We start from the raw sequence: 25,649 nt of genomic DNA, 5'->3' as shown, positions 1-25,649 counted from the left end.
ATAGTCATCTGGACGAAGTATTAAAATATGGATTGCTGAGCTCCATTGCCAATGCTTCTGATTAATTCAGTAAAAGGGGTGTCTGATAATGTTTTATTTTTAGCAATTTCCCAGGTTATGCTGGTGCTACTGGTTGGGGCACAACACTTTGAGAAAGAACCACTGCTTCATGGCAAACGATTGTATTGGGAGACACTGGAAATTCTGGTTTTTAGAGACATGTTTTTATAAAGATAATGGAGAATACATTGCATTGTATACAAGAAGTGTATTTTATTATCCAAAGCTCTTTAAAATGACACTATTGTCAGGATGTAATAACAACATTGAGCTAATGGCTCATAAATAATTACAAACAACAACTGACAAATTCATTAGTGAAGATCCTGAAATGAAATGGTGTCACCTGAAGAGCATTTATTTTGTAAAACTATTGTTTAGAAATGGATACCTGTTAACTATAAGAGATTTGAATAAGACATAGATGCTTGAACTATGCAAAGTGTATTTTTATTTAAACAGAAACTCCTGTCTCAAAAATAAAACTTCGATACAAGTTGAACCAGAATTTGCTTCAAAATGTGGCACCTATATCATTTAGTCGTATTCTAAGTGAATAGACAATAATTCAATGAAGTGTAATTGCTTAGTTGAAATATAAGGATAACAAATGAGTTACAACTTTTGCTAATTGATATTTTCTATTCACTCAGACCCTGTGCTCCCTAGAGTAATTTGTCAACCAAAATGTGGTTTAAAGAGGTTACAAAATTTTATGAAAAAAAAACATACCATGCCTTTAAAATAGGCAACAACATTCTAATTACTTTAACAAAACAGAAATAGATAATGTAAAGTATAGATTGTGAGATAATGTAAAGTCTTTAATATCATGACTGACTTCTAAATGTTCAAATTATGCGTCATAGAAGTGGATGCTTATGGGCAGAGCGCGGTGGCTCATGCCTGTAATCCCAGCACTTTGGGAGACCAAGGCGGGCAGATCACGAGGTCAGGAGATTGAGACCAGCCTGGCCAACATGGTGAAACACTGTCTCTACTAAAAATAGGAAAATTAGCCTGGCATGGTGGTGCATGCCTGTAATCCCAGCTACTCGGGGAGCTGAGGCAAGAGAATCGCTTGAACCCAGGAGGCAGAGATTGCAGTGAGCCAAGATTGAGCCACTGCACTCCAGCCTGGTGACAGAGTGAAATTATGTCTAAAAAAAAGAAAGAAAAAAAAAAAGGCGGATGCTATGAGGATTAATGGTACCAAATTAAAAAAAAAAAAAAAAAAAAAAAAAAACCTTTGAAAACTGAAACTAAGACTGTTGCTGTGAAATGAAGTAGAAGTCACCTAACATCACTTTATGAAAAGAACATGAATATAGAAGGGGTGGGATGAGATATCCTGTTTTTCAAGGGAGCACTCATAAAAGTAGATTAAATAGATTATCAAAAAATAATTAACAAAATAAAAAAACATGAAACTGGCTTTATACTTAAGGGTTTTCTTTGGTAAACATTAGTTTGTGTACACACTTCATATGTAATTAGAAATAAGGAAATAAGAATTGATAAGAAGAAACAATATTTTTCTGGAAGTTGCAAGAATAATTATTTTCCTTTAGCCTTGACATTTCATTTCCTTCCTACCCTGAAAATTGTCAAATGAAGTTCAGCCCCTGCTTGCAGTCCCTTCCGTGTCTACTAGGGATGCTGAAGTAAACTTTATTATTTGAGATTCTTATATTGCAAAATGCATAATAGATTTTCATCATGCCCAGTGTTCTCCACCTAAGAAGAGCTTAGGAAGTGTTTGCTAGTCATAGTACCAAAAGAAAGACAAATGGACTAATATGCATGTAAAAATCAACTTTTAGATTGAGATTACCTGATTTATTGCATATCAGATTTGCACTTCACAGTTACTATATTAACTATCCACTGTTTAAATTTTTAATAATTTATTCTATGGATGATATGATATATCATATATCATATTATATATGATAAAATATGGAAGATATAATATGTGCTTTCTCATTTCACATTCAAACTATATCTTAGAGTATTCTGAAAATATAATTGATGTTGATTTTCTAAAAATAAATTTCTGAAATGTCTGTACTTAGTTAAGTATTTTATTATTGTAGCTAATCTGAAGGCCAATGTTGTTTTCCAGATATGCCAACCCCAAAAATATATTTGGAGGCATGATATTATAGATATGGTTTTAGATACACACATAGGTTTAAACGCATCAGTATATTTTCACAAAAGTAATTTTCTTAATGTTTTAAAAAATTTACTTTGATTTTTAACCATAAATTTTTCAGGTTGATAAATATTCTCATCTAATAGTATTTTCACATTTATTTCCCATTGTATGATGCATCATGAAAAATTAACAAGTTCTTATTACTGAATATTGAGATTGTATCAAATGTTTTACTGCTGTAGATAGTACTATACTAGACATCTTTATGGCCAATTTGCTCACACTTTCTGAATATTTCTTTGGAAATATATATTCAGTGCCCATTTATCTTTTCAAAATACAAACATATTGCCCAGTTGTCCTCCAGATTGTTTATCCTGGATTACATATATATCATTTGTATTGGAGAAGCATAACTGTCTAAAAATGCACCAATATTTCATACTAAGAATGTTTAATTTGTCATAATAAGGCAATCTGTAGAAATAGATCACATTTCCAAAAACATTATATAAAATGTATGGTGGTAAGTATTGAAAATAACAATGTCATAGGTATTTTCAGGACTTCTTTAGAACCAATATAAACACTGTTTAAAAGGAAAGAGCAGGGAAAAGAAATAGCTCACTGATATCCCCATAAAATCTTTTGTTATACTTAACTAAAAAATAAATTACATCACATTGTGTTTTCTGCTCTTTTGAAAATACTGAAATGTTGATCCTTCTCACCAAGTAGAGCATTTATAAAGAGCAATTATTTTTGTAGGGGTGGCGAGATAGAAAGTCTGTAAATTATAACTTAAGTATCGAAATAATCCAACTGTACCGAGTGATGTTATTTCAGTCTGGGGCAATACATATTGTCTAGACCACTCTCAAGATATTAAGAAACTTAATGGCATTCCTATTCTTTTAATAATAACAAACCTGAACAATAACCATTGTAAATACATTTAGCTCATACATCTTTACAAGACTCCTGGAAACATGAAATAAAAGAAAGCCAATGTCTTACAGAATATCGAGGATTAAGAAGCAAAATTTCACTGCAAACAATGCGATTTCTTTGATTCATCACTATTTAAATCTATAAACAGAAATTGTAATCTTCAGACGCTGAATGCAATTTCAATGAAGAATAAAGGAGATACTACCACCTAGTGGTAAAACACGCTGCTCAAAGCAAAATATTTTCATATTCAAATAGTTTTAGAAAAGACCAGGCTGATATGTGATTGTGTTATGGTTAAATGAAGTGTGCAATAATTATCAAAATTATGCATCTGTTAGATTCTTAACTGCTGTGCACTTTATTCTGTTTACTTTTACAGTTTAAGTACTTTCACAAGTAAATAGACATTATTGTGATGCGACTAGGGAAAATCTAATATGCTAGTGTCTTTATGGAATGACTGAAGATAATTTTCCTGGCTAAAGTAGTCATTAATATTCTAGATTGCTTAAGACAGTTTTAAAGAGAATATTTCATTTAAAACATGCATTTATCTTACATTTATTTTAACAGATGTAAATTTAGGTTTGTTCACATAATACTAAATACGGTGAAGTTTTGTAGATTTGGAAAACTATTAGCTTAAATTAGCAACCATAGACTAGAGACATTAAATACTTTAAAGAAACTTATCTCTTGGAAATAAAATGTCCATAGATTATTAAAATGTAGAATTTTAAAATAAGAATCAATAGGAAAATATTCTTATTTATAAAATACTGTATATTCCTTGAATAGTATATTTTCAAAGAAGTAGCATGAATTCTTGTGATTCTGCACAGGTGTATTGTACAAGAAATAACATTTTTTTTTTTTTGCTAGACACATCCATAATGTGATCACCATAACAGACAAGTACAAGCAAAACATTAAATAAAAGCAAAATTAAATTTAAAAATACTCCTGAATGCTTTTGTTGTTTGCTTGAAAAGTTGGGATAGATGTTCTATATGCAGTGTTCATGAACTCTTCTCATGTAGCGTATACTTAAGACTAGCCTTCATTTTTCTCTGCGTGTTCTCTACATTTGTATCATACATTGTGCCAGGCAAAATTTGACAAAATGGTCTTTAATTATGTCAAAAACTATGGAGAGTTTTTTTGAATCACAAAACCATATTCTACCACAAGAAAACACCTGGGAACACAGAATGCTTTCTATTTAATGTCTGATGCTATTTAATAAAAAAAAAAAAAAGGATGCTCTTATAAGAATATATTCAATGAAATATTAATTTATTCACCAACTCCTTATTGAGTTCTTCCTATGGGCCATACATTATTCCAAAAGTGTCTGCCAATAACTCCCTGAGACAGATAGGATCTTGTTTGCATTGAAGCTCCTTCTCCTTTTCCTTCTTCCTCTTTTCCTCTTTCACATCCTAAGTGATAGATAAGCAGACAAAATTTGATTGTTTGATTTCCTTGGTTTTCTCTTCTGTTTTTTCCTTGTTTTGATTTTATTAAACTCTGCTGTTTTTATTATTCTATCTACTCACTCTACTTTGAGATTTATTTGATTTTATTTTTCTAGATTCTTACTATGTAAACTGAGCTCAACAACGTAAGAGTTTTCTTCTTTTTCTCCCACGTGCTTAGTGCTACAATATTTCCTCTAAGTGTTGTGTCATCTACCTCCCACACATTTTGATATGTTGAATTTTAATTTTCTTTCAATTCAAAATACATTTTAATTTACCATTCGATTTTTTTACTTGGACTCTTGAATTGTTTAGAAGCATTATTTACTTTCTAAATATTTGATGATTTTCCAGCTATTGTTCCGTTATTGATTTAAATGGAATTGCATTGTAGTTGAAGAACATAGTGTGTATGACTTGAATACTTTTAAATTTACTGAGATTTGTTTTAGGTAATAAAATCTGGTCTACATTTTAAACAGTGCTTTTGTACTGTACCTAAGCGAAGTGTTGCATAAATATCAATTAGGTCAAATTGATAGTATTGTTCAAATTTTCTACGTATTTAGTAACTTTTTCTAATTTTTCTATTGAGAAAGGATGATTAAAATCTCTGACTATAAGTTTATGTTTTGTATTTATCTTTACATTTTTATCATTTTCCTTGATTAATTTTAAAACTGTTTTAGATTGATAAATATTAATAAATGTTATGTCATATTTTTAATTGACCCTGTTATCATTATCAAATGACTCTCCTTTGTCTGACAATCTTCCTTGTTCTGAAAATGGTTTTTGCTTATATTGATATCATTATCCCAGCTCGCTTTTCCTTACTGTTATCGTGTGATATATTTTTTATCGTTTTGTTTTAACAGATTTGTTTCATATGTTAAAGTGGGAGCAAGCATATGCTAAGTCTTGCTTTTTCATCCAGTATGAAAAGTTATGCCTTTTAATTAAGATGTTCAGACTGTTTACATTATTGTGATTATTGACATGGGTATTAATTTTCTATTACTATTATAACAAATTGCCACAAATTTGGCACCTTAAAGAAACCCAAATTTATTATCTTATATTCAGAAAGTCAGAAGCCATGGGAACAACATGTTGACAGGGCTACATTCCTTCTGGACGTTCTAAGGAAATGTTTCTTTGGCTTTTCCAACTTCTAGAGACTGCATGTACTTCTTATCTCATGACTCGGTCTTCCATTTTCTTTCTTTCTTTTTTTTTTTGAGATGGAGTCTCGCTGTTTCTCCCAGGCTGGAGTGCAGTGGCACTATCTCGGTTCACTGCAAGCTCCACCTCCCGGGTTCACGCCATTCTCCTGCCTCAGCCTCCGGAGTAGCTGGGAATACAGGTGCCCACCACCACGCCTGGCTAATTTTTCGTATTTTTAGTAGAGACGGGGTTTCACCGTGTTAGCCAGGATGATCTCAATCTCCTGACCTCGTGATCTGCCCACCACGGCCTGCCAAAGTGCTGGGATTACAGGCATGAGCCACTGCGCCAGGCCTAGTTTTTATATATTAAGCAAAGTTTTTCACTTTCTTTTTGAAATATATGTTCAGTGGGTAAATAAATACAGGAAAACTGATTTTATTTTGGCTTTTCAATGATGCAGATATAATTGGATGAAATAATATTTTTGCTATGTTTCATTTTGCTTAGATTCTTTCAGAATTTTTATTTTTAAAGTATTTTAAGATTTTTCTACTAATTCATTTCTTTTTGGTTAATTTTGGTTAATTTTATATTTTTCTTAACTACGAGTTGTATTTCTCCGCCTCTTTGAATGTCTGGCAATTTTGAGTGCATACTAGATAACGTGAATTTACCCTGTTGGGTGCTAAATATTTGCTTTGCTAAATAAATATTCTTGAGGTTATTGGGGGATTCAGTTAAGTTACTTAAAATCAGTTTGATTCTCTTGAGTCTTTATAATCAACTCAAAATGAAATACAGACTTAAACATTAGACCTCAAACTGTAAAAGTACTATAAGAAAACACAAGGGAAAAAATTACGTGACATTAATCTGGGCAATGGTATTTTAGATTTGACCTCAAAAGTGCAAACAACAGAAGCAAAAACAAACAAATGGAATTACATAGAAATAAAAAGCTTCTGTACAACAAAGGAAAACAGAATAAAGAGAAAACCTACAGATACGGAGAAAATATTTGCAAGACATACATCTGATAAGGGATTAATATCCAAAATATGTAAGGAACTCAAACAATTCTACAGAAAGGAAACAAATTCTATAAAAGTCAAACTATTCCACAGAAGGAAAACAATTTTTATCTAAACAAAGAAAACAAATAAATAATGGTTTGTTTTAATCCAAACAAATTTTGGATTAAAAGTGGGCAAAGTACCCAAATAGATATTTCTTTTTTTTTTCAGATGGCGTCTCTCTCTGTCGCCCAGGCTGGAGTGCAGCAGTGTGATCTCGGCTCACTGCAAGCTCCGCTTCCCGGGTTCACACCATTCTCCCGCCTCAGCCTCCCAAGTAGCTGAGACTACAGGCGCCGCCACCACACCTGCTAATTTTTTGCATTTTTAGTAGAGACGGGATTTCACCGTGTTAGCCAGGATGGTCTCGATCTCCTTACCTCATGATCCGCCCGCCTTGGCCTCCCCAAATAGATATTTCTTAAAAGAAAACATACAAATGGCAAACCAGAAATATGAAAACTGTTCAACATCACTAATTCTTTCTTTAAATCTAGAACGGTTTAAAATCAGTCACATCATTTTCATTGGCATAATCAACATAAGTATTGTAAGTGTTCAAAGAACATATCTGTTCTTTTAAATCAATTATGACCTTTCACATTTCAATGAAAATGTATGATTTTAACAAGTATCTGCAAGTTGATTGATCCATAGGATCCATTATAACCTCAGGAATCAAGGTCTTTTCTCATCCACAATATCAGTTACATCATAAATCTCGTATCTTATTAATTATAGGATTGGTGCCAACAGCACCAATTATATGTACTTCCTTATTAGAATCATTTGGGAGCCATATGACAATTACTATTCCCTCCTGTCATAGTATTTTGAGTTATGGTGGTAGATACAAGCATGATGTAGATAAAAGACAAATTTCTCTCCTATATTCTTAAAAAATCTCTATGACTAGCTGTTTTTTTTTTCTATTTTACCTTATACAGATGAGGCCTGATCACTTTCATTAAATATTCAAAAGATTTAGAAATACATAGGTTGCTTCTGTACTTGGTATTTTTTTACTTTGTATTTTGTTATTGAAAAATACATAGTTTTCACTATCAGTATCAAAAGTTTATACTTTGCTAGAACAATCCTTTGAAAATGCATATCAATGATTTGAAAACGTTTTGAATAAAGCAACTTCTTGTGACAGTCTGTTGAAACACAGCCTCACACAAAACACTGTGGGAAAAATTAGCCATTTTCATGTTTAGACAATTAAACATAATTTGATGTATTAAAAAGATACTCAGGAAATTAGAAATTGTTATTCTATTTGGGAGCAAATATAGAGGTCTTTATGTTGTAGGCCTATATAAATTTGTTTCTTATAAATTATGTTTATAATTTATGTATTTTTTTCCCTCAAATTCTTTTTTTTTTTAATTGATTTATTATTATACTTTAAGTTGTAGGGTACATGTGCATAACGTGCAGGTTTGTTACATATGTATACTTGTGCCTTGTTGGTGTGCTGCACCCATTAACTCGTCATTTACATCAGGTATAACTCCCAATGCAATCCCTCTCCCCTCCCCCCTCCCCATGATAGGCCCCGGTGTGTGATGTTCCCCTTCCTGAGTCCAAGTGATCTCATTGTTCAGTTCCCACCTATGACTGAGAACATGCGGTGTTTGGTTTTCTGTTCTTGTGATAGTTTGCTAAGAATGATGGTTTCCAGCTGCATCCATGTCCCTACAAAGGACACAAACTCATCCTTTTTGATGGCTGCATAGTATTCCATGGTGTATATGTGCCACATTTTCTTAATCCAATCTGTCACTGATGGACATTTGGGTTGATTCCAAGTCTTTGCTATTGTGAATAGTGCCGCAGTAAACATACGTGTGCATGTGTCTTTATAGCAGCATAATTTATAATCCTTTGGGTATATACCCAGTAATGGGATGGCTGGGTCATATGGTACATCTAGTTCTAGATCCTTGAGGAATCGCCATACTGTTTTCCATAATGGTTGAACTAGTTTACAATCCCACCAACAGTGTAAAAGTGTTCCTATTTCTCCACATCCTCTCCAGCACCTGTTGTTTCCTGACTTTTTAATGATCGCCATTCTAACTGGTGTGAGATGGTATCTCATTGTGGTTTTGATTTGCATTTCTCTGATGGCCAGTGATGATGAGCATTTTTTCATGTGTCTGTTGGCTGTATGAATGTCTTCTTTTGAGAAATGTCTGTTCGTATAATTTGCCCACTTTTTGATGGGGTTGTTTGTTTTTTTCTTGTAAATTTGTTTGAGTTCTTTGTAGGTTCTGGATATTAGCCCTTTGTCAGATGAGTAGATTGCAAAAATTGTCTCCCATTCTGTAGGTTGCCTGTTCACTCTGATGGCAGTTTCTTTTGCTGTGCAGAAGCTCTTTAGTTTAATTAGATCCCATTTGTCAATTTTGGCTTTTGCTGCTGTGGCTTTTGGTGTTTTAGACATGAAGTCTTTGCCCATGCCTATGTCCTGAATGGTACTACCTAGGTTTTCCTCTAGGATTTTTATGGTATTAGGTCTAACATTTAAGTCTCTAATCCATCTTGAATTAATTTTCGTATAAGGAGTAAGGAAAGGATCCAGTTTCAGCTTTCTACTTATGGCTAGCCAATTTTCCCAGCACCATTTATTAAATAGGGAATCCTTTCCCCATTTCTTGTTTCTCTCAGGTTTGTCAAAGATCAGATGGCTGTAGATGTGTGGTATTATTTCTGAGGACTCTGTTCTGTTCCATTGGTCTATGTCTCTGTTTTGGTACCAGTACCATGCTGTTTTGGTTACCGTAGCCTTGTAGTATAGTTTGAAGTCAGGTAGCATGATGCCTCCAGCTTTGTTCTTTTGACTTAGGATTGTCTTGGAGATGCGGGCTCTTTTTTGGTTCCATATGAACTTTAAAGCAGTTTTTTCCAATTCTGTGAAGAAACTCATTGGTAGCTTGATGGGGATGGCATTGAATCTATAAATTACCTTGGGCAGTATGGCCATTTTCACGATATTGATTCTTCCTATCCATGAGCATGGTATGTTCTTCCATTTGTTTGTGTCCTCTTTGATTTCACTGAGCAGTGGTTTGTAGTTCTCCTTGAAGAGGTCCTTTACATCCCTTGTCAGTTGGATTCCTAGGTATTTTATTCTCTTTGAAGCAATTGTGAATGGAAGTTCATTCCTGATTTGGCTCTCTGTTTGTCTGTTACTGGTGTATAAGAATGCTTGTGATTTTTGCACATTAATTTTGTATCCTGAGACTTTGCTGAAGTTGCTTATCAGCTTAAGGAGATTTTGGGCTGAGACAATGGGGTTTTCTAAATATACAATCATGTCATCTGCAAACAGGGACAATTTGACTTCTTCTTTTCCTAACTGAATACCCTTGATTTCTTTCTCTTGCCTAATTGCCCTAGCCAGAACTTCCAACACTATGTTGACTAGGAGTGGTGAGAGAGGGCATCCCTGTCTTGTGCCAGTTTTCAAAGGGAATTTTTCCAGTTTTTGCCCATTCAGTATGATATTGGCTGTGGGTTTGTCATAAATAGCTCTTATTATTTTGAGGTACGTTCCATCAATACCGAATTTATTGAGCGTTTTTAGCATGAAGGGCTGTTGAATTTTGTCAAAAGCCTTTTCTGCATCTATTGAGATAATCATGTGGTTCTTGTCTTTGGTTCTGTTTATATGCTGGATTATGTTTATTGATTTGCGAATGTTGAACCAGCCTTGCATCCCAGGGATGAAGCCCACTTGATCATGGTGGATAAGCTTTTTGATGTGTTGCTGAATCCGGTTTGCCAGTACTTTATTGAGGATTTTTGCATCGATGTTCATCAGGGATATTGGTCTAAAATTCTCTTTTTTTGTTGTGTCTCTGCCAGGCTTTGGTATCAGGATGATGTTGGCCTCATAAAATGAGTTAGGGAGGATTCCCTCTTTTCCTATTGATTGGAATAGTTTCAGAAGGAATGGTACCAACTCCTCCTTGTACCTCTGGTAGAATTCAGCTGTGAATCCATCTGGTCCTGGACTTTTTTTGGTTGGTAGGCTATTAATTATTGCCTCAATTTCAGAGCCTGCTATTGGTCTATTCAGGGATTCAACTTCTTCCTGGTTTAGTCTTGGAAGAGTGTAAGTGTCCAGGAAATTATCCATTTCTTCTAGATTTTCCAGTTTATTTGCGTAGAGGTGTTTATAGTATTCTCTGATGGTAGTTTGTATTTCTGTGGGGTCGGTGGTGATATCCCCTTTATCATTTTTAATTGCGTCGATTTGATTCTTCTCTCTTTTCTTCTTTATTAGTCTTGCTAGTGGTCTGTCAATTTTGTTGATCTTTTCAAAAAACCAACTCCTGGATTCATTGATTTTTTGGAGGGTTTTTTGTGTCTCTATCTCCTTCAGTTCTGCTCTGATCTTAGTTATTTCTTGCCTTCTGCTAGCTTTCGAATGTGTTTGCTCTTGCTTCTCTAGTTCTTTTAATTGTGATGTTAGAGTGTCAATTTTAGATCTTTCCTGCTTTCTCTTGTGGGCATTTAGTGCTATAAATTTCCCTCTACACACTGCTTTAAATGTGTCCCAGAGATTCTGGTATGTTGTATCTTTGTTCTCATTGGTTTCAAAGAACATCTTTATTTCTGCCTTCATTTCCTGATGTACCCAGTAGTCATTCAGGAGCAGGTTGTTCAGTTTCCATGTAGTTGAGCGGTTTTGATTGAGTTTCTTAGTCCTGAGTTCTAGTTTGATTGCACTGTGGTCTGAGAGACAGTTTGTTATAATTTCTGTTCTTGTACATTTGCTGAGGAGTGCTTTACTTCCAATTACGTGGTCAATTTTGGAGTAAGTACGATGTGGTGCTGAGAAGAATGTATATTCTGTTGATTTGGGGTGGAGAGTTCTATAGATGTCTATTAGGTCTGCTTGCTGCAGAGATGAGTTCAATTCCTGGATATCCTTGTTAACTTTCTGTCTCGTTGATCTGTCTAATGTTGACAGTGGAGTGTTGAAGTCTCCCATTATTATTGTATGGGAGTCTAAGTCTCTTTGTAAGTCTCTAAGGACTTGCTTGATGAATCTGGGTGCTCCTGTATTGGGTGCATATATATTTAGGATAGTTAGCTCTTCCTGTTGAATTGATCCCTTTACCATTATGTAATAGCCTTCTTTGTCTCTTTTGATCTTTGATGGTTTAAAGTCTGTTTTATCAGAGACTAGTATTGCAACCCCCACTTTTTTTTGTTCTCCATTTGCTTGGTAAATCTTCCTCCATCCCTTTATTTTGAGCCTATGTATGTCTCTGCGTGTGAGATGGGTCTCCTGAATACAGCAGACTGATGGGTCTTGACTCTTTATCCAGTTTGCCAGTCTGTGTCTTTTAATTGGAGCATTTAGTCCATTTACATTTAAGGTTAAGATTGTTAAGTGTGAACTTGATCCTGCCATTATGATATTAACTGGTTATTTTGCTCGTTAGTTGATGCAGTTTCTTCCTTGCCCCGATGGTCTTTACATTTTGGCATGTTTTTGCAATGGCTGGTACCGGTTGTTCCTTTCCATGTTTAGTGCTTCCTTCAGGGTCTCTTGTAAGGCAGGCCTAGTGGTGACAAAATCTCTAAGCATTTGCTTATCTGTAAAGGATTTTATTTCTCCTTCACTTATGAAACTTAGTTTGGCTGGATATGAAATTCTGGGTTTAAAATTCTTTTCTTTAAGAATGTTGATGGGGAGGGGGGAGGGGGGAGGGATTGCATTGGGAGTTATACCTGATGTAAATGACGAGTTGATGGGTGCAGCACAGCAACATGGCACAAGTATACATATGTAACAAACCTGCACGTTATGCACATGTACCCTACAACTTAAAGTATAATAATAATAAATAAAATTTAAAAAAAAAAAAAAAAAAAAAAGAAAAAAGTCACTAAGAATAAAAAGCAAGAAGACTTTTTTATATTAATAAATATTAATGAGACATAGTAATATACAATGTGTAAACTTTGGTTTCTGGGTTTTAAAATATATAAAAGATTTTTGGGCCAGGTGTGGTGGCTCACACCTGTAATCCCAGCACTTTGGGAGACCAAGGCATGAGAATCGCTTGGGCCCAGCAGTTCAAGACCAGTCTGGGCATAGGAAGATCCCATCTCTACAAAAAATTGTAAAAATTTTCTGGGCACGATGGTGCACAACTGTGGTTCCAGCTATTTGGGAGACTGAGATGGAAGGATCACTTGAGCCCAGGAGGTTGAGGCTGCAGTGAGCCATGATCGTGCCACTACACTCCAGCCTGGCTGACAGAGTGAGACCCGGTCTCAAAAAAAAATTTATTTTTAGCTAATTGGGAGAATGTGAATATGACTGGATATTAGGTGATATGGAATTATCATTAATTTTGTCAGATGTGATAGTGGTATTATGGATATATAGAAGAATGTCTTTATTCTTGTGATATGCAGATTGAAGTATTTATGGGTAAAGTGTCACAATATTTGTAACTTACTTTTAAAACTCAACAAACAACTTGAAGAGAAAGAGAGCAAGCAAACATGGCAAAACATTAAAAATTGTTAAATCCAGGTGAAGGAAAAAAAAAAAAAAAAAAAAAGAATGTTGAATATTGGCCCCCACTCTCTTCTGGCTTGTAGAGTTTCTGCCGAGAGATCTGCTGTTAGCCTGATGGGCTTCCCTTTGTGAGTAACCCGACCTTTCTCTCTGGCTGCCCTTAAGATTTTTTCCTTCATTTCAACTTTGGTGAATCTGGCAATTATGTGTCTTGGAGTTGCTCTTCTCGAGGAGTATCTTTGTGGCGTTCTCTGTATTTCCTGGATTTGAATGTTGGCCTGCCCTACTAGGTTGGGGAAGTTCTCCTGGATGATATCCTGAAGAGTGTTTTCCAACTTGGTTCCATTTTCCCCCTCACTTTCAGGCACCCCAATCAGACGTAGATTTGGTCTTTTTACATAATCCCATACTTCTTGCAGGCTTTGTTCATTTCTTTTTCTTCTTTTTTCTTTTGGTTTCTCTTCTCGCTTCATTTCATTCATTTGATCCTCAATCGCTGATACTCTTTCTTCCAGTTGATCGAGTCGGTTACTGAAGCTTGTGCATTTGTCACGTATTTCTCGTGTCATGGTTTTCATCTCTTTCATTTCGTTTATGATCTTCTCTGCATTAATTACTCTAGCCATCAATTCTTCCACTTTTTTTTCAAGATTTTTAGTTTCTTTGCGCTGGGTACGTAATTCCTCCTTTAGCTCTGAGAAATTTGATGGACTGAAGCCTTCTTCTCTCATCTCGTCAAAGTCATTCTCCGTCCAGCTTTGATCCGTTGCTGGCGATGAGCTGCGCTCCTTTGCCGGGGGAGATGCGCTCTTATTTTTTGTATTTCCAGCTTTTCTGCCCTGCTTTTTCCCCATCTTTGTGGTTTTATCTGCCTCTGGTCTTTGATGATGGTGATGTACTGATGGGGTTTTGGTGTAGGTGTCCTTCCTGTTTGATAGTTTTCCTTCTAACAGTCAGGACCCTCAGCTGTAGGTGTGTTGGAGATTGCTTGAGGTCCACTCCAGACCCTGTTTGCCTGGGTATCAGCAGCAGGGGCTGCAGAAGATAGAATATTTCTGAACAGCGAGTGTACCTGTCTGATTCTTGCTTTGGAAGCTTCCTCTCAGGGGTGTACTCCACCCTGTGAGGTGTGGGGTGTCAGACTGCCCCTAGTGGGGGATGTCTCCCAGTTAGGCTGCTCAGGGGTCAGGGACCCACTTGAGCAGGGAGTCTGTCCCTTCTCAGATCTCAGCCTCCGTGTTGGGAGATCCACTGCTCTCTTCAAAGCTGTCAGACAGAGTCGTTTGCGTCTGCAGAGTTTTCTGCTGTGTTTGTTATTGTTTACTGTGCCCTGTCCCCAGAGGTGGAGTCTACAGAGACAGGCAGGTTTCCTTGAGCTGCTGTGAGCTCCACCCAGTTCGAGCTTCCCAGCGCCTTTGTTTACCTACTTAAGCCTCAGCAATGGCGGGCGCCCCTCCCCCAGCCTCGCTGCTGCCTTGCCGGTAGATCACAGACTGCTGTGCTAGCAATGAGGGAGGCTCCGTGGGTGTGGGACCCTCCCGGCCAGGTGTGGGATATGATCTCCTGGTGTGCCTGTTTGCTTAAAGCGCAGTATTGGGGTGGGAGTTACCCGATTTTCCAGGTGTTGTGTGTCTCAGTTCCCCTGGCTAGGAAAAGGGATTCCCTTCCCCCTCGCGCTTCCCAGGTGAGGCAATGCCTCGCCCTGCTTCAGCTCTCGCTGGTCGGGCTGCAGCAGCTGACCAGCACTGATCGTCTGTCACTCCCCAGTGAGATGAACCCAGTACCTCAGTTGAAAATGCAGAAATCACCGGTCTTCTGTGTCACTCGCGCTGGGAGTTGGAGACTGGAGCTGTTCCTATTCGGCCATCTTGCTCTGCCCCTCCTAATTTATGTATTTTTACTTCATCCTTTTTTTTTTTTTTTTTAAGACATATTCTCCTGTTCCACAGGCTGGAGTGCTGTGGGCTCACTTCATCCTATGCCTCCTGGGCTCAAGAGATCCTCCTACCTCCACCTCTGGAATAACCAGGACCACAGACCCACACCACCATGCCTAGCTAGTTTTTGAATCTTTTTGGGTAGAGATAATGTTTTACAATGTTGTCCAGTGTGACCTTCAACCCAGAAGCTCAAGCCGTCCACCCTCCTCGGCCTCCCAAAGTGTTGGGATTGCAAGCATGAACCACTGTGCTGGCTAATTCTTTATTTTAATGTTCATGTTTTCATTAGGCAATTTCAGTACACCCAACTGTACTTTGAGAAGTGATTCACTTTGAATCTCTTCTAGTTTCTTTCAGTTATGGCCTCAAAATTCATTAACATTGCATGCCTAATTTAAGGAAATGCTGTTGCATTAGTGAGTATCTACTTTTGTAAACCTAAAAGAGTTTCTTACTTCATGTCTCCTTACAATCATCTGATTATAGACATTATCAATTCTATGAACCTGCACACTTGCATAAAGAAAATACATATCCTGGGACTTTTGTATATTTTACGTTTTTCTTGATTTTTAAAAATTCAGTATTTAAGTCATTTTGGCAGTAGGAGCATGGAAACAAAATGACTTCTCAGAAGGTTTAAATCTATGGAAAGACCTATTTTCTCTCTTTTTTTTTTTGAGATGGGATCTTGCACTGTGGTCCAGGCTGGAGTGCAGTGGCGCAATCTGGGCTCACTGCAAGTTCCACCTCCTGGGTTCACGCCATTCTCCTGTCTCAGCCTCCCGAGCTGCTGGGACTACAGGCGCCTGCCACCACGCTCGGCTAATTTTTCGTATTTTTAGTTGAGACGTGGTTTCACAGTGTTGACCAGGATGGTCTTCTGACCTCGTGATCCTCCCGCCTCAGTCTCCTAAAGTGCTGGGATTATAGGCGTGAGCCGTGCCCGGTCTTATTTTCTTTTTTCTTTTTCTTTCTTTCTTTTTTTTTTTTTTTTGAGATGGAGTCTCACTCTGTCACCCATGCTGGAGTGCAGTGGCGCGATCTCCACTCACTACAACCTCCACCTCCTGGGTTTAAGAGATTCTCCTGCCTCAGCCACCCTAGTAGCTGGGATTACAGGTGCCTGCTACCACACCCAGCTAAGAAAGACCTATTTTCATTCTTAAAGAACAGTGAGAAATATTTAAGATACTTACTTATGTTGTTTCACATTCTAATGCCTCCCTAATCATCCACCAACACATTACAAATAAACACCAATGTACAGCATGAATTGAGACAAAGGTTCCATGATATGTCTCAGACATGTCATTTCCAACAAAGCCTACTGGAGTCTTTATTAAATTAAATGCTTTTTACTTACAGCAAGATTCACATGGCTTCTTCAGAAATCCTAGGGCTTCAAAAGTAAATAAAAATTTACTAAAGTTTTCAAAATAAATTTTGTTCTTAAATTTTTAATCACACTGATTTACTGCAGGGATAAAATACATTCAAGTGTTTCAAATATTTGAAACATTTTTAAAACCCAAGAAGTTATAATAATAGCTCTTTCTCACTGTGATTATACTTGCAATATTTTCCTAAAATTATTTTAAAAGATTTTTTCAGTATTTAATTACTCATAGACATTGTGCAATATTATCAAATTATATTTAAATAATTATTTAAATATTCAAATGTATGCATATATAAAATATTAGAAAACCATAAATATACATGCCCTTAAAGGAATACATATAACACATTTTAGATTAGTTAAAAAACACAGATTCAATTATTGATAAACATGCAGTTGAATACAGTTTTCTAAACTATATTCAAAAGCATAGTCAAACTTTAGTATCTTATGAATAAACACCTCAAATTTTGTCAAACCACATCTTTATGTATAGTGTGGTGTTATATGCTTCATTATCATTATGAAGGTTTACATGTTAAACTGTCAAAGATGTAGTGTGGTAATGAACAGATAATTTCAGATCAATTTAATCAATCAACTTACCCCATAACTTCTATGACTTATCCTCAGCCGATTATTATGTTAGACATTATGATGTTGTTAATTAATGTATTCAGATTTGATGGGTTATTTTTCTAACATAATTTTAGATCACGATATGAATTTAAAGTAAAATTAATTACTTCTTATTTCCAAGAAAGTAATGCATTGGTGCTCCACATGAAATTAAAATGAGCTTACATTAAAATTATTTAACATTACATTTTAAAAATTATTTAATGATAATATTTAAAGAGAAAACTTGTTTATCAATATATGTTGCATCACCATATGAATAGGAACATACCTATTGTATTAGTCTGTTTTCACACTGCTGATAAAGACATACCGAAGAATGGATAATTTAGAAAGAAAAGATGTTTAATTGGTCCACAGTTCCACATGGCTGGGGAGGTCTCAAAATCATGGCAGAAGGCAAAGAGGAGCAAAGTCACATCTTACATGGATGGCTGCAGGCAAAAACAGGGAACTTGTGCAGAGGACCTCTTCTTTATAAAACCATCAGACCTGTGAGACTTATTCACTATCATGAAGACAGCATGAGAAAGACCCACCCCCATTATTCAATTACCTCCCACTGGGTGCCTCTCATGACACATAGGAATTGTGGGAGTTACAATTCAAGATGAGATTTGGGTGTGAACACAGCCAAACCATATCACCTATGAAAATCGAGAATAGTTGTTATATGAAAATGGTATGTGTAAATATTTCCAAGATTTTTGTGTAACTAGTATTTACCTTATTGGGATATTTTGAGGTAAAAATGAGATAATGCATGTAAAATACTTCAGTCATTAAATGAATTAGCTAAATGGTACATGCTGATAGACAAATTTCAAGAACTCTCATGACTGGAAAAAAGCTTTAGTTTGGATCACCAGGCAAAGAACGGCAGCTAGCTCTTGAGTACAAACTAGGGCACCATGGAAAGTCAGTGTTAAAAGGAAGGGATGAAGAGCAGTCATGCCCCATAAACATTTTCAGAAATAAAAACTTGTGTCTACTTGTATTTAAATTTTTTTTTGCTTCTCTAAATTTGGATATTCAGTTTGATGAATTATTTACCCTGTCACTCTTGGATTTTCTAATTCTTTAAAAATATACTATTTTTGCCAGCTTGTTTGCATATTTTTAAGAGGGTGTATTTGGATTGAACTAAACATTTATTAAGTAATTTGCAAAATTTAAGATAAGAGACTTTCATGGGATTAATCTATAATTTAAAGGATAAATGGATATCACTAGAAATTCTAAGATGGAATTTTGAAGAATTTCAGAGTAATCCTGGAAACTTCTAAATATGATTGTAGGAGGCGCTCCTTGAATAGAGGTGATGGCTATTAAATAAGCTTATCAAATGATTTGCCTTGAGACGGTAACCAAAGTATGGTGACAGGATTGATTAGATGCCAAAACAATCAAAGCACCTGGAGCTGAGCTACATTGATAGGGTATGTCCTGTTTGATAACAGGGTTTTGTTCCTAACTAGCATTCTGGTTCAAAATCCATAAGGTTTAGCGACTTTCCTATCTCTTTCACTCCATCCCCATCCACCCACTGATTTCTTTTGTTCCTATGGACGTTATTATGCGACCCAGTTTATTGCATTTGACTGATATGGTTTTGAATAAATGTATAAATATACATTTATACACAAACATATGTTTGTGTGTGTGTGTGTGTGTAATCAAACAAGTATATTACTCAAAAGTAGAAAACAATGAACAGTGATTCTGTTTTTTTTTTTTTTTTTGAGAGGAAGCAATTGAAGAAATGAGAAATTAAATTAAATTTATCTTTGAATTGGGATACCCCCCAATTGGCACTTGTTTTGTGTTCATAAAATTCTTTACATTTTGTATTGGAAATAAAATTTTATATTTGTATCCCACTGTTCATACATAGTATAATGTGCTTCGCAATTAGGAAATAATAAAATAGCGATAAAAATTTTAAGTATTTAGAAAATAAATGGAGGTTATTTTCCAAATATAATTCCCATGAGCATGTAGGTAAATAGAAGAGAGGAGAGAAATTTTCTGAGTGAATATTAAGGAAGATGCATGTTTGGGAATGAGGGAGGGAGAATGGAGTCTGAATTACAGACAGATTATGTAGAGGATAAGTATTTTTCACATTACTGTTGTTGCTTGCAATTTTAGCAGCCTCCCTTTCTATCACAGTTGAAGATAAATGGGAAGGGTGCTTTATTATTTCCACTTTTGAAAGTCCTTATTTTTCTCCATGCTGGCAGGTCTACCTTAGATCAGTAAGGTCTGTGGCTGTCCAGATGCACATCATAATCTGCACAGAAACCTACCATTTAGTCAAAAACCAAAAAGTAACTGGGACGCCTATGGTATTTGTTTCTTTCTGGCCTTTAATTGCTACACTCATTCACTTTCTGGTTGTGCTTTTAGCACTTAACACCAATGCCAGAGAATGGTGATTTGCTTTTTAGTAAATAGGATAATAGTACACAAATGCTGAAAAAATAAGCGTCAAAATGAGACGCTCCATATCAAAAGGCCTCTAATCCCCAGATTACTCTCATTTTCTCATAGATAAACAGCTGACAGATTAACAGTATACTTTTTTATCCATTTTCAGAGTGTCAAACTTGTCAGCAAGCATTCGCCAAGTTAACTTTGTCAAGATTCCCTATGGACACCATTGCAGAAAACGCAGACAAAGGCAACCCCATGCTCTGTTGTGCCAAGATAGGTGGGTACTACAGAAATATAGGAGTTTTCTGAACACATTTGTTTTTCTGATTTTTGATTTCTAAACCCTGAGTAGGAGATTATAATATGGGGAAAAGGGAATGGCAAGAAGTTGAGAGGTCAAGTTGCCATTTTCTATACATTGAGCCAAGCCTGCTCCATGGTAGCTGAAGAGGTGGCAGAACCACAACAGGAGGATGCACAGCTGGGCCCAAGTTTGCCTTGGAACTAATCAATATTGGTGGTTAACAAGAGTGAATGTTAGGGAATTACACAAGTCAGCTTTCAAACATACTGTCTCAGTCCATTTAGGCAGCGACAACAGAATAGCATACACTAGGTGGTTTTTAGCTTGAGTTTTTGTTTTTTGTTTGTTTCGTTTGTTGTTTCTTGTTTAGATAGGGTCTTGCTCTGTCACCCTTGCTAGAGTGCAGTGGCACAATCATGGCTTACTGCAGCCTCGATCTCCTGGGCTGGGGAGATCCTCTCTCTTCAGCCTCCCAAATAGCTGGAATTACAGGCCTGCACCATGCCCAGCTACTTTTAAAATTTTCTGTGGAGATGCGGTCTCTATGACCCCAGGAGTGATCACCCAATTTTAACTGTTTTTCACTTTCTATCATTGGAGGAAGCACTGAGAAGGGTAGGAATGACAGTCTTGAAGAGCTGATGCCACCCCTCTCTGATCTCCCAGCAGTGGCCCCATGACATGGCGACAAATTCTGTGTGCTTGGGGAAGAGGCAACACAGTAATCGTGGGACCTTCCATTAAACCTCAGTGCTGCCCTGTCAAAGCAGAAAGCAACACCAGTTGAACTCAGTCAGTGCCCAAAGAAGGGGCATTTAGAGTAACCCTAGCAAGAGGGGAATCATCCTTCCCAGTGGTCAGAACCTGAGTCTTGCCACTATGAGTTAAAGGCCTCTGGGATCCTAAATAAACTTGAAAGACAGTCTAGGCCACAAGGACTGCAATTCCTGGTCAAGTCCTGGTGCTATGCTGGGCTTGGAGCCAGTGGATTTGTGGGGCCTGTGACCTGGGGCAGCCAAAGGAATGCTTACGGCAACCCTCCCCAACCCCAGGCGATGCAGCTCACAGCTCTGGGAGACACTACTTCTTTTGGCTTGAGACAAGACAGGGAAAAGTAAAGAGGACTTGGTCTTGCAACTTGGATACTAGCTCAGCCACAGTAAAACAGGGCATCCAGCAGGCCTCCATTTTAGACCCCAACTCATGGACATTTCTAGAAACAGCTTGGGCCACATGCAAAACCACCTTCTTGAAGAGGACCCAGTCCTGACAGGATTCAGCCCCTGCTGTCTAAAGAGGCCCCTGGGCCCTAAATAGTCAACAGTGATAGCCAGGCAGCACTTGCCATGGGCCTTGGGTGAGACTCAGAGATGTGCTGGTTTCAGGCGAGACCCAGCACATTCTTACCTGTGGTGGCTAAAGGAAGAGACTCAATCTGCTTGAGAAAAGCAGACAGAAGAGTAAAGTGGACTTTGTCATGTACCTTAGGTTAAGGAGCTCAGCCACAGTGCAGTAGAGCACTAAAGCAGATTCTTGGGGTCCTGACTCCAGGCCTTAGCTTGTTAGCAACATTTCTGGACCTGTTCTGGGCCAAAAGCGAGCCCACTGACCTGTAGTGAGAGTCTCATGCCTCACAGCATTCACCACATGCTAACTGAGGAGTCTTTGGTCCTTGATTGAACATTGGGGGTACCCAGGCAATACTCACAACAGACCTGGCATGGTAGTGGCTACAAGAAGAAATTCCTCTGCTTGTGAAAAGGGGAAGGAAGAGTTGGAAGGACTTTGTCTTCTCACTTAAGTGCCAGCTCAGCCACAGTGGAATACAGCACCAAGTAGATTTATAAGTTTTTTGACTCCAGACCCTGGTTCCCAGACTGCATCTCTGAACCCACCTGGGGATGGGGGAACTTGCTGACCTAAAAGGAAGTACACAAGCCTTTCTGGCTTTGCTATCTGCCAATTACAGAGCCCTAGGGCATTGAATGAATGTAGTTGGCAGCCAGGCAGTGGTTACTGCAGGCCTTAGGTGACATCTAGTGCCATGCTTGTTTTAGGTCTGACTCAGTACAGTCCCAGCGGTGGCGGCTATAGGGGTGCTTGCATCACCTTGCTCCAATCTCTAGGCAGTTCAGCACAGAAAGAGAGAGAGAGAGAGAAATTCTGTTTGTTTGGGAGAAATTAAGGGAAGGCAACAAAAGTCAGTGCAGGATAATCTACAGATTCTTCTGGATCTTATCCAGGACCACCAAGGCAGTTCCTCTACAACTCTAAATTGCCACAGCATTACTGGGCTAGGGGTGCTCCCTAATGCAAAAATGGCTGCAGTGAACCAAAACATAGATTACAAAACCCAAGTTGTCTCAAATACCTGGAAAGCCTTCCTAAGAAGGATGGGTAGAAACCAGGTCCAGACAGTAAAGACTACAATTAATATCTATCTGTTCAATGCCCAGATACTGATGAACATCTACAAGCATCATAACCATCCAGGAAAACATAACCTCCCCTAATAAACCAAATAAGGCACCAGAGACCATTCCTGGAGAAACAGAGATGTATGACCTTTCAGACAGAGAACTCAACATATCTGTTTTGAGGAAACTTAATGAAAGTCAAGATAACACAAACAAGCAAATCATAATCCATCAGATACATTTGACAAAGAGATTGAAATAATTTTAAAAAATCAAGAAGACATTCTAGAGTTAAAAAATCTGACTGACATACTAAAAAATGCATGAGTCTCCCAAAAGCAGAATCAATCAAGCAGAAGAAAGAAGCAATGAACTTGAAGACAAGCTATTTGAAAATACACAGAGAAGACAAAGTAAGAAAGAATAAAAATGAATGAAGTAATTACAAGATCTAGAAAATAGCTTCAAAAGGGCAAACTTATAAGTTATTGGCCTTAAAGAGGAGGTAAACAGAGAGGTAGGCATAGAAAGTATTTTCAAAGAGAGTAACAGAGAACATCCCAAACCTAGAGAAACATATCAATATTGAGGTATAAGAAAGTTATAGAACATCAAGCAGATTTAATTCCCAAAAGACTATCTTAAGACCTTTAATAATCAAACTCCTAAAGGTCAAGGATTTAAAAAGGATCCTGAAAGCAGTAAGAGGAAAGAAACAAATAGCATACGTAGAATTCCAATGTGCCTGACAGCAGACTTTTCAGTGGAAACCTTACAGGCCAGTAGAGAATGGCATGACATAATTAAAATTCTGAAGGAACAATACCTTTACCCTAGAATAGTATATCTGGAGAATGTATCCTTCAAGCATGAAGACGAAATAAAGACCTTCCTAGACAAACAACAGCTGAAAGATTTCGTCAACGCGAGACCTGTACCACCAGAAATGTTAAAGGGAGTTATTTAATCTGAAAGAAAAGGATGTTAATGAGCAAGGGGAAATCATCCGAAGGCACAAAACTCACTGGTATAGTAAGCATACAGAAAAACATAGAATAGCGTAACACTGTAGTGGTGGTATGTAAACTACTCTTGTCTTAAGTAGAAAGTCTAAATGATGAACCAATAAAAAATAATAACGACAACAACTTCAAGACGTAGTAAAATAAGAAATAAAGAGAAATAACAAAAAATTAAAAAGTGAGGGAAGAGTTACAGGGTAGAATTTTTACTAGTGTTCTTTTTGCATATGTGTTTGTTTGTTGTATATACAATGAATGGTAAGTTGTTATCAGTTTAAAATAATTGGCAATAAGATAGTATTTCAGTGACTCATGGTAAATTCAAATTAAAAAACACAATAGATTAAAAAATTCAAAAGCAAGAAATTAAAACATACAACCAGAGAAAATGATCTTCACTAAAAGGAAGACAGAAAGAAGGGAAAGAAGAAATAGCAGACAGGAAAACAAATAACAAAATGACAGGTGTAAGTCCTTATTTATCAATAATAGCATAGAATGTAAACAGACTACACTCTCAAATTAAAAGACATAGAGTGGCTGAATAGATAAATAAAGAAAGACCCAATGATCTGTTACCTACAAGAAATGCACTTCACCTAAAAAGACACATATGGAGTGAAAATAAAGGGATGGAAAAAGATTTTCCATGCAAGTGGAAACCAAAAAGGAACAGGAGTAGCCATACAAACAAAAGAAATTTCAAGACAAAATATTTAAAAAAGAAACAAAGAAGGTTATTACATAATGCAAATGGTTCAATTCAACAACAGGATATACCAGTTACAAACATGTATGCATCCAACACTGGAGCACACAGATACATAAAGCAAATATTATTAGAGCTAAAGGAAGAGACAGACCCAAGTACAATAATAACTGGAGATTTTAACACTCTTCTTTTAGCATCAGACAGATCATTCAGGCAGAATACCCACAAAGAAACATTTAACTTCATCTCCGCTATATACCAAATGAACATAATCGATATTTATAGAACATTTCATTCAATGGCTGCAGAATACACATTCTTCCCCTCACCACATGGATTATTTTCATATAGACCATATATTAAGCACCACAGCAAGTCTTAAAATATTTAAAAAATTGAAAATATATCAATTATCTTCTCTTACCACAATGGTATAAAACTATAAATCAATAATAGAAAAGATTTGGGAAACTATACAAACATATGGAAATTAGGCAATATGCTCCTGAATGACCTATTAAGAATAATTTTTTTTTTAATTCTTGAAACAAATGATAATGGAAACACAACATACCAAAACCTATGGGATGCTGCAAAAGCAGTACTAAGAGGAAAGTTTACGGCTATAAGTGTCTACATCAAAAAGTAGAAAATCTTCAAATAAACAATCTAACAATTTATCTTAAAGAGCTAGAAAAGCAAGATCAAACCAAATGCAAAATTAATAGAAGAAAAATAATAAAGATCAGAAAAAATAAATAAAATTGAAATTAAGAAAATAACACAAAAGATCAATGAAACAAAGCGTTGCTTTTTGAAAGATAAACAAAATTGACAAAATATTAGCCAAACTGAGAACAAAAAAGAGAAGATCTAAATAAATAAAATCAGAGATGAAAAAGCAGACGTTACAATTTATACCAAAGAAATTTAAAGGATCATTAGAGGTTTATGTGAGCAACCATATGCCAATATACTGCCACACAATAAAAGCCATATGATACAGACTCTCATTTGATATCACACTGAATGAAAAAAAATTAACCCTCTCCTCTAAGATCTGGAACATGGCAAGGATGCCCACTATCACCACAATTATTCACCATAGTACTGGACATACTAGCTAGAGCAATCAGACAAGAGAAAGATATAAAGGGCATCCAAACTGGAAAGAAAGAAATCAAATTATCTTTCGTTGCAGTAGACATGGTCTTACCTTTGGAAAAACCTAACAGCTCCATCAAAAATATAAAAAACTATTAAAACTGACAAACAAGTTCAATAATGTTTCAGGACACAAAATTAACATATAAAATCTGTAGAAT

The 25,649-nt window shown here is 36.5% G+C and overlaps 1 long non-coding RNA gene across 1 annotated transcript in view; it reads left to right on the top strand.

The window, feature by feature from the left end:
- The window catches only part of LOC106997283 (uncharacterized), a 159,119-nt gene that overhangs the window by 116,432 nt on the left and 17,038 nt on the right, over positions 1-25,649 (top strand). The window contains exon 2 of the long non-coding RNA XR_001443427.3: positions 19,677-19,781. This is a non-coding gene — a long non-coding RNA (uncharacterized LOC106997283). The remainder of the gene's footprint in view (positions 1-19,676; positions 19,782-25,649) is intronic.

The sequence above is a fragment of the Macaca mulatta genome, chromosome 3 (assembly GCF_049350105.2).
Source record: "Macaca mulatta isolate MMU2019108-1 chromosome 3, T2T-MMU8v2.0, whole genome shotgun sequence".
Classification (NCBI taxonomy): domain Eukaryota; kingdom Metazoa; phylum Chordata; class Mammalia; order Primates; family Cercopithecidae; genus Macaca; species Macaca mulatta.
This window is presented reverse-complemented; position numbering and strand designations above follow the sequence as displayed.